A 10,474-nucleotide genomic window follows, 5' to 3' on the forward strand; every position below is an offset into this window, starting at 1 on the left:
GACCACAGGCCTGTTGTAATAATTCAGAGAAAGATGTGGTGACCTGATCCAGGGTATGGAGAGTCTGAGGTGGTGGTTTAGTGAGGGAAACCCAGAAGAGGCGTTTCAAAGGAAAACTCACTGTGGTTTTGTGCTCGATGGGGAAGGAGCAAGACTCAAGACGTAGCTTAAAGTCAGAGCCTTAAGTTCTGGTTCCAGCTGAGTTGCATGCCTCCACTTGGCCTCAGCTTCCATTTACAGCAGGCAGAGAGTGAGCTGTCCCGCCTCTGGTGACTTTTTCAAGCTGACATTCAAGCAACTCTAGTTCCCAGTAGAGCAGATCTGGAGAGAGAAAGAGAGACCAGCTGCTTTCTGTAGTTAGAAGCTGACTTGTAAGACTTCAGCTCTGAGAGTCTCTGAAGTAGCTATGGAGCTGAGATTACTGTACACCGGTGATCTGGGAGTCAGACTATAGGTCTACACACCCTCTTCCTTAAACAATTTTTCCCCTAGTGGAGGTACACTGGAGTGACTTATGCTATCTCCTGAATTATGAGCCTTCTGAGGAGTGAGAGCGTGTTTCCTTGGCCTCTAATAGTACCAAAGTCATTATGTAATAAGGTTCATATTATGGGCCAAGAGGCCTGAACAGAGTTTTCTAATCTCCAGTTGGCCACTCTACCTACAACCATCAAGACCTTGGGCTCCAGTCAACACTTAAGCCTGGCACAAGAGGCAGTGTGGGAATAGGGACCAATTGTGTGCTTCAGGACCCTGGGAGGATGACAGAGGCTCACAGGCCAAGGATGATCATAAGGATGATGGTGGTGGAGATGTCCTGAGAAGCACATGGTTCAAGAAGGGCAGTGACCAGGGAGGGGAGAAGACTTGTCAGGGTGACCCTGAGTCAGGGTGGAGCTGGACTAAAAGCCAAGGCTTTGAATTTTTGTTTCCTTCTTCGCCCTGTCGGACACTCTCTCTGGGGATTTCAAGTGCAATGGTTCAAATTCTAGTCCTGCCTTCAGTAATTACATTACCTGGGCCAATACCTAGTCAGTTTCCTTATCTATGAACTGGAGTATCATGAAGTGGCTCAGGCTATCTCCTGAATTATGAGCCTTCTGATGAATGAGCACGTGGTTTCTGGGCCTCTGATCAAAGTCATTATGTAATAAGGCTTACTCCTATGTTGCAGGGTGCTGTGGGGACCATAGGAGATAATGTTTATCAAGCAATTACTGATGTGCTCAATAAATGGTAGATAGCAAATGACAGATTCGTGATAGCTCTTTTACTGTTTCTTTAATGCATCTCAGTCATTGTCTTGGCCTAAGGGGGAGTTTTGGTGCAAGGTCCTGAAATTGATTTGCTCTCTCCCCTGCACCTGCATCGTTTTTCTGTATACTTTCTTGCTTACCTCCATCACTTTGGCCTTGTCCTGGTGTTACCAACCCTACAATCCCCCACCCCACTCCCACATTGTCAAAAATCCACAGAGCTTTGCACCCCTCCATGTTCTATGAGCATTTGTTAGGAGTTTCCAAAGACAATCCCTCTCATGTACCCTGTTTTATAAAACATGAGTTCTGCAGCATTTTTTTTGGGGGGGGTTTCAAGCTACCTTCTCTCCTTACTTTTAGGACAATTGATTTTCTTGTTTATTTCTTCGATTATTTCTCTGCAGACTGCCTTCTGAAAGCTCAGACTCACTAGGCAATTAATGTTATGGGCCTTGGTAAAGGCAGGGGTGAAAGAACAAACTCCCCTTCAGCCCTCTACCCACAGGCCACCAAGACTTTGGGCTTCAGTCAGAGCTTGAATTGCTCCTAGCTGGAAATGAGGAAGAGAGGCTAGTCACGTAACGCCAGGACACTAGGAATGAAGGAAGAGTTAAAGGCCACCAGGACAAGTCATCCTAGCCTTTCTGTGGCTTTCTGCCCTTGAAGAGAACCTCACATCCTAAAGAACATTCCAGATTCTTACTTCATGTTGAGCCTTACCAAAGATGGATGGCTAGGGGTTTTTGCTCCCATTTCACATATGGAGAAACGGAGACACAGAGAGTTGGAGTGACTTACTCAAGCAGGAGAAAAGGCGAGTTAGAAACAGATTTAGGGCTCAGATCTAAGACGCTGTCCGGTGTTCTTGTCTTCATGCTACATCACTGGAAGAATTCCTAGTGCTAGATTCTGTGATGCCCAAGGCCTTTAATCACATAGGCAGAATCTACTTGTCTTTGTTCTTAATCATCTTTGCTTTTCTACCAGGAGTCTTTGCATTTGTTGTTTTTACATATGGGAGGCTCTTTGCCCCCTTCCCAGGGAGCCATAAACAAATGTCTCTTCACCCTGGATAGACACTGATGACGAACCAAAGAAACGATTTCACCCACATCTAGTTTATAGCTACAAGTGTGTAATCTGTAAGCGAGGGTGAGATAGTTACTAAATCAGATTGTACTACGCATAATGTTTTGCAGATCTATATGTCTTTGGTAATCACGTGTTACTCTAGTATATTTAGTACTAAATAAACATGAACATATCAATATGTCTAAATATATCATATGTCATAACCTGTCATAAATATATCGATATGTCTGAAAATCTTCCATTTTTAGGCACAGGTCAGCAGGAGAACTTACCATAGGCATTACAGAAGTAAATATCCCTGTAATACTTGCTAATTATTTTCTTTTTTTTTTTTAATTTCTCACATGCATATTGCTAGGTAAAAGCCAATATGGAAGGTAGCATACTACATGATTTCAAATGTATGGAACTCTAGACACTTGTCAACACCCACAGATTGTTTAGGACAAGCAATGAACTCTATAATATATAATATAGTCAATAATATATCAGTACTGGCTAGACAGTGTGGTACAGGCACGTAAATCCCAACACTTAGGAAAACCACCACAAGTTTCTGGTCTACCTAGAATTTCCAGGCCAGCTAGAGTTACATGATAAAGCCTTCCTCAAAGAAACTATTTTTAAAAAGTACTTTCTGCTTTGCTAATTTGAAACTGCTTCCAACTCCCCCCTTAAAAAAAACCGATGAAAAAAAAAAAAAAAGTCCAGCAAAACAAACCCACTAAAACAAAATCATTTCTCAGCTAGGTAAGCATTTAGCAAATCCAGCACAAGACCACGAGGAGATGCCACAGGTGTTAAGATTAGAGTGATGGATGCTGACTTGTCTGCAGATTCTCTGCTCTGCCGGAAGAGACAGGAGGAGGGGCTTCTGAAGACTGATGTCCAGGTGGTTTTTTTTTTTTTTTTTTTTTTTTTTTTTTTGTCATTATAGGGATCACAGAATGTTTTTCTTTGCTTCTTCCATTCCCTTCAGATTAGAGTAAACCCATGATATTGTCTAAGACAGCATATTTGGCATATATAGGGCATTTTTCTATGCACGGCTTCTAATTTTAAAGTTTCTCATGATCTTCTTATTGCTGTGAACACATTCAGGACATAGCAAATTATCTTCTACTCCTGGTTCTGGGATAACACAGATGGTAACAGAAAGAGAAAATTCATCCTTTGGGAAGTGTCTGGAACCCAGGTCTGACCAGCATAAAATTGCAGGCGAACCCAGCCTTTCTTTTTCTTTTCTTTTTTTTTTCTTTTCTTTCTTTTTTTTTTTTTTTTCCGAGACAGTGTTTCTCTGTGTAGCCCTGGCTGTCCTGGAACTCACTCTGTAGACCAGGCTGGCCTCGAACTCAGAAATCCGCCCGCCTCTGCCTCCCAAGTGCTGGGTTTAAAGGCATGCGCCACCACCACCCGGCGAACCCAGCCTTTCTTATCTGCAGGGCACTGCCTGCCATGGACAACACACCATCTGAATCCAGTGGTTTGTGGTAGAAAGGCCTCCACATTAGAGGGAAGAGGACAGCGATTCACAGACATGGACAGAGAAGCTCTCGTGGCAGTTCTCCCCAAGGCTGCAAGTGTGGATGCCTTAGGTGAAGTTAGAATTTCCAGGTTACCGCTCTCCTGCTTGACTTTTGCAGCTGCTTGGAGGCCCGATTCCTCTGAAGACTCTCTTAGGATTCTTGGGACCCAGATTCAGTCTGGCCTCACGAGATGTGTTGGGAACGTAACATTCTTGTTTAGCATATGAATGCTTCTGAAGTCTCAAATAAACCTCAACTTTCTTGCTATCTATACTCAAGTTATGTTAACGACATCACTCCCGAAGCTTGTTCCGGGGACACAACATTAGTAGAAGGCAGGGTGGGTGGAGGAGCGGTGCGCGGTATGGTTCTTGTTGGGTGTTGGGTTCCCTCATACCTCACCAGAGAACGGGCTGGTGGTTTGTGGTCTATGACTGAAGAGACATTTGATTCCATAGGATATTCTATGGTTTGCTCCTCAGTAAATAGGACCAGCGTTAAAACCACACTTTCTTCATCCAAGTCTTCCTCAGATTGGTTCTGGTTGTAAGTCTCCAGGCCGAAGTATGACATTTTCAGGCAGGCTTGGGAGACGACAAAGACAGCTAATTATTTTCATAGGATAAACTCCTGAGGTTTGACTTGCTGGTCAAAGGGTTTCACTCTTTTTAAGGCTTCAGTATATATTGCCAAGCTGCCCAGCAGAATGGCTCTCTCGCGTGTCAATCTTTTCAGCAGAATATAAATCTTTGAATTCACCTGTGTTTATTCTATGATGTGATTCGGAATGGTCATTTTTACATTTTACACACAAAGCATGTGAGTTGGTACCTTGAAGTCTGTGGCATGAGCATATTCTCATTGCTACCGAGCTGCCACTACCACCCGTCTCCCCAGACAGCTTCAAACAAAACTCCCAGGTCTAGAGGATGGCTCAGTGCTTAGCAGTGATCTCTCAGAGGCCCTTAGCTCAGTTCCCAGCACCCACATCAGGGTGCTCACAACTCCCCATAACTCCAGCTCTAGGGGATCCAACACTCTTCTGGCAGCCACCAATAACATATTCATGTGAATAAACCCAACACACACACACACACACACACACACACACACACACACACACACGCACACACACCTTTAAAAACAAAGCAATGAATCACTATCCTCCTTTCATGTAAGTGACATCATAAATGTCACTCCTCCCTTTGTTCTTTAGAGACAGGGTCTCACTATGTGACACAGATTGGCCTAGCACTTTCTATGCAAAACAGGCTGACCTCAAGGTTGTAGCAATCTTTCTGCTTTTGCATTCTAAGTACCATTTTGGGGGGAGGGAGAGAATTTATTTTACTTAGAATTTATGCCTTCAAATTACATTTATACAATGATATTGAGTCTCAAGAAACCCATTGGTATGTTGAAAATATTACACGTTGAATATTCACATCTTGAAATTCTCAGAGCAGTTGTATCACCTTATGATTCAGTAAAATCATTTAGCAACAAGTCTGTTTTATACTAAAATGTTGATAGTAGTCCTCTCTGGAGTGGAGCCCATGGTTCCAGGAGGCAAGGTTCCTGGGCCCTCATCTGAGTCACTCCACCAGTCACTGTGGGAAGTTCCTTCTCCTCTGAGCCACAGTGTGTTTGTCTGACAACTGAAGCATGGACTTCAGGCCTTGAGAATCTTGGTTCATGGAGGTGCTCCTGGTTCTTGCCAAAGGTGGCCAAGGTATCTATCTCTTACCTCCAGTGTTCTCTACAAACTGGAAACATCCTCTCTGCCTCCCTGACTTCACAGAGCGGCTGTTAAAGTTGTCACAAGGGCTGTGCATAGCTCGCTGGTAGAGCAGTGTTCAGCACACACACAGCCTTGGCTTCTTCCCTAGCATTACAAAAACAAAAGCACAAAGATATTTGTGCGGTGTGAAGGAGGTTATGGTTGTCTCAGCCCAGTATGTGCCCATGGGATACATGGATTCTTTCAAAAAGAAGAAACCATAGTGGCAGAAGGATCATGTGCCCTGTCTCTTTCTACAAGTAGCTGGCCATGACGTGTCCCCAGAGCAAGAGAATAGTCCTTATCACTGAGCCTGGGAGTTGGTGTTGCAATGAATCTGAACGAATTCGATGGAGTAACTTTAATCTGGTTAATTTACATATTCTAGCTCACCATGCATGTTCTAGAGATGCCCTAGAATTTATGGCTCCCAGATCAAAGATTCAATCACGAACGTGTAATTCTCTATGCAAAAAAGGACCGAAGCATTCCTGCTCTCGTTTCTTCTTCACTGCCTTATGTGAGTCCCTGGGTGCCAGTGAAGTTAAAATCTGTATGCTTTTCTCTTGCTATCAGTCTGCCTTGTTTTTCTCTAGTCTCTAGAACCAATTGAAGAACCCATGTAAGAGTACAGGGAAGGGGGTTACAGAGACAACATGCACTACTCTTGTAGAGCGTCCAGGTTTGATTCCAAGCCACACTGGGTAGCTTATACCATTTGTAACACCAGCTGCAGGGGCTTCCTGTATACCTCTGGCCTCCACTGGCACTGCACTCACCGGTTCCCCGACACAGCGTGGGCACATAGCTAAAGATAAAATAAGTCTTAAGAGCGGGGTGTGGTGATGCATGCTTTTAATCTGAGCATTCCATTCCAGAGGCACAGACAGGAATATCTCTGAGTTCAAGGCCAGCCTGGTCTACAAAACAAGTTCCAAGACAGTTCTGTCTTGAAAAACCAAAACCAAAACCCCAAAACCCAGTCAACCAAACAATAACAAGAAAACCCCAACTAAGGCAAAACAAAACAAAGCAAAATGAAACCAGGAACTAGAGCAAGGAGGGATGCCTTTCACTCTAACTGATGAGACATGTCTTATAACACAAATATCAATGAAAATATAAGCACTGGTTTCCTCAAAAAAGAAGTCTTGATGAGGTAGGTCATAAGGCATAATGAGGGCATACAGGCAGGTGACAGATTTTGCGTGTACAGTTTGCCAACTTCCGACGAATGTGTGTCTATATGGCATCCTCTCAGGCTGAGATGGAGGTCGGTGGCAGAGTGCTTGCTGTTGTGTGAATTTCTTCATTAGATGTGAATGGACGTCTGCTTATCCTGAAGGGGCACTGACTGCAGACCAAAGAAATGACCACAGTGAGCCTAACTCAGAGAACCAGTGAGCTGACAGGGTTACTTACACAGGCTGGGTGACTGAGGGCTGCAGCATCACTGAGAAGCCACCCTTCTAGGGGAGATGGAAAGAGAACTAGCTGTTCCCTGGAATACATGCAGGCAGCTCCAGGAGGATTCCCCACCCGCTCCCACACCCCCACTCCCACACTCCTGCAACGTTGAGAAGTGGAGACCTTGTGAATCTTGTAGTTTTCTGACCTTCTTGAGCCTGGAAAGTATTTTTCTTCCAATTTTTCTTTTACTGAAAATAGATTTTACCCCCATACTATATACCCTGATTGACAGTTTCCATTCCCTGTATTCGTCCTGGATCCTCCCTGCCTCCCCTCTCATCCAGTCCCATACCCTTTCTGTTTCTCCTTAGGGAACTAACTGGCATGGAAGGAATGATAATAAAATACAACAAAACAATAACAACAAAACCAAGTTGGAGTAGGACAAAACAACCAAAGGAAAAGAGCCAAGCAGGAACTGGATAGCCCAGAGGCCTAGGCTAGACCTAAACAAGACTGGAAAAAAAAAAAAAAAAGAGCCAAAGAAAAAGCAGATATATATACAGCAGGAGACACACATTCACAAACATAGGGGTCCCATTCAAAGCTAGGAGCCATAATCTATAACCAAAGGGCCCGTAAGCTTTTCTTGAATGCCTTGATTTATAAGACAAAGAGCTGCCAAAGATGACATTGAGTTCGTTTCGTGTTGCCCATCTACTGCCAGACATGGGCCTACCCTTAAGGGTGGTTTATTTTCCCTCCCTTTGAGAAAATTAGTTTTTCACTTGTAAGTGGGTATCAATCAGTGGCGCTTCTGGGTTAGGGGTGGGGCATTGTGGCCACTTCTCCTGTCAGCTCTAGGACCCACCCCATCTGGTGCAGACCCACACAGGTTTTGGCTGCTGCCACAGTCTTTGTGAGTTCATATGTGTGCCAGCCCTGCTGTGTCTAGAAGGTTTGATTCCTTGGTGTCCTCTGTCCCCTCTGGCTCTTATGCTCTTTCTGCCTCCTCTTCCTCAGAATTCCCTGAACTCTGAAGGGAGGGACTCGATGCAGACAGCCCGTTTTGGGCTAAGCGCTCCATGGTCTCTCACTCTCTGCATACTGTGTGGCTGTGGGTCTCTGTGTTTATTCCCATCTAGGTCAGGGGGAGGCTTCTCTGACGAGAGCTGAGCACTGATCTGTGAGCGCAGTGGAATGTCATTAAGAGTCATTTTATTGCTATGTTCCTTTAGCAGAACAGTAGTATTTAGTTTTCCTCATCCCTGGCCTATCTAGTCTCAGGCTCTTGGTCACCTCAGCATTGTTGTGGATGGGTTCCATCTCAAGGAGTGGCCCCTACCTCCAATCAGACAGTGGTTGGCTACCCTCACAAACTGTGTGTCACCATTGCACTGATGCATCTTGCAGGCAGGTCATCATTGTAGATCAAAGGGTTTGTAGCTAGCTTGGTGTTTACCCCTTTCCTTTAGCAGTGTACAGAGTACTTCTGGTACCACGAACATTACAGCGAAAGTTCTAGGTAGGCTCCAGCTTGACTTTTCCATGCTCAATGAGTTCTATAAATATTGTTTCAGCAATAGGGCCTTTCTGTCAGTTGGTAGAGAGCCATCAGTAACCTTGGCAATAGCCTGGGTTGTTGTTCGGAGGTTCCTATGGGATTCCTTTGGCCAAGAACTAACCCATTATAGGTACTGGAAACTTCATCTGCCCCTCATGTTTGCTGTCCTAATTAGGGTTTCTATTGATATGATGAGTACCCCTCCCCAATAGTCCCTTACTCTCTACCCAACCTCTGTGGTTATATAGATTGTAGCTTGCTTGTCAACAATTTAACAGCTAATATCTAAATATAAGCAAATACATATCATATTTGTCTTTCTGGTCTGACTTACCTCACCCAGGTTGATTTTTTTTTAGTTCTATCCATTTACCTGCACTTTTCATGATTTCATTAAAAAAAAGTGGGCGGGGGGGGAGCTTAGTAATATTCCATTCTGTAAATGGGCTACATTCTCTTTCTTTATTCATCTGTGTTTTTTCGATTTTCTGGTTATTTTGAGTAGAGTGGTAAGAAACACATTTGGGCAGGTGTCTCTGTAGTAGGATAGAGCATCCTTTGTGCATACGCCCAAGAGTGCTATAGCTGGATCTTGAGGCAGATCAATTCTTGTTTTTGTAATGAACCAATACATTGCTTCCCACTGTGTCTGTACATTGAACTCCAACCAGCTATGGATTGGTGTTCGCCAGAGTTCACATTCTTGCCAGAATGAGCTGTCACTTTAAAATTTATCTTGGATATTCTTATCGGTGTAAGGTGAAATTTCCAAGCAGTTTTGATGTACATTTTTCTAATGACTATGGACGTTGAACATTTCTTTAAGTGTTTCTCAGATATTTGAGTTTCCTCTTCTGAGAATTCTGTTTAGATCTGTACTTTTTTTTTTTTTTTTTTAGTTTTTTCGCGACAGGGTTTCTCTGTGTAGTCCTGGCTGTCCTGGAACTCACTCTGTAGACCAGGCTGGCCTCGAACTCAGAAATCCGCCTGCCTCTGCCTCCCAAGTGCTGGGATTAAAGGCGTGCGCCACCACCGCCGCCCGGCTCTGTACAACATTTTAAATAATTTTTCTTTTTTGTTTTTTTTTTTGATGTCCAGTTTTATGTGTTCTTTATATATTTTGGATAGTAACTCTCTGTAGGAGATGTACTTGGTAAAAATCTTTCTCTATTCTGTAGCCTGCCACTTCATCCAAACGATGGTGTCTTTTGCCATACAGAAGCTTTGCCGTTTCATGAGGTTTCATACCAATTGGTGTTCTTAGAGCTGTTGCTAGTGGTGTTCTGTTGAGAAAGTCTTTTCCTGTGCCAGTGAGCCCAAGACTAGTCTCCACTTTCTCTCCAATCAGATTCAGCATATCTGGTCTTATGTTGACAGCTTTGGTCCATTTGGAGTTGAGTTTTGTTTAGGATGATAAGTATGGATCCATTTGCATTCTTCTACATGCAGACATCCAGTTTGAACAGCAGTGTTTGTTGAAGATGCTTTTTTTTTTTTTTTCTAGTATGTATTTTTGGTTTCCTTACCAAAACTTAGGTGTCCATAGGTCTGTGGACCTTTTTCTGTGTCTTTGATTATATTTAATTGATCAATGCGTCTGTTTTTGTGCTAATACAATGCATTATTATTACTATTACTATTGCTCTGTAGTACAGTCGTGATTGGGATGGTGGTACCTCCAGCAGTTCTTCTATCATTCAGGAGTACTTTTAGCTATCCTGAGTTTCTTGTGTTTCAATATGAGCTGAATATTGTCCTTTCAAGTTCTGTGAAGAATTGTGTTGAAATCTGATGGGGATTGTATTGGATCTATAGATTGCTTTTGGCAGGATGGCCATTTTTC

At 43.5% G+C, this 10,474-nt stretch overlaps 1 pseudogene; it reads right to left on the reverse strand.

Annotated features, from left to right (window-relative positions):
* Positions 1 to 3,354: 3,354 nt before the first annotated feature.
* LOC117712383 (developmental pluripotency-associated protein 2 pseudogene) lies at positions 3,355 to 4,450 on the reverse strand (annotated as a pseudogene).
* Positions 4,451 to 10,474: the final 6,024 nt, after the last annotated feature.

This window comes from Arvicanthis niloticus, chromosome 7 (genome assembly GCF_011762505.2).
Source record: "Arvicanthis niloticus isolate mArvNil1 chromosome 7, mArvNil1.pat.X, whole genome shotgun sequence".
NCBI lineage: Eukaryota > Metazoa > Chordata > Mammalia > Rodentia > Muridae > Arvicanthis > Arvicanthis niloticus.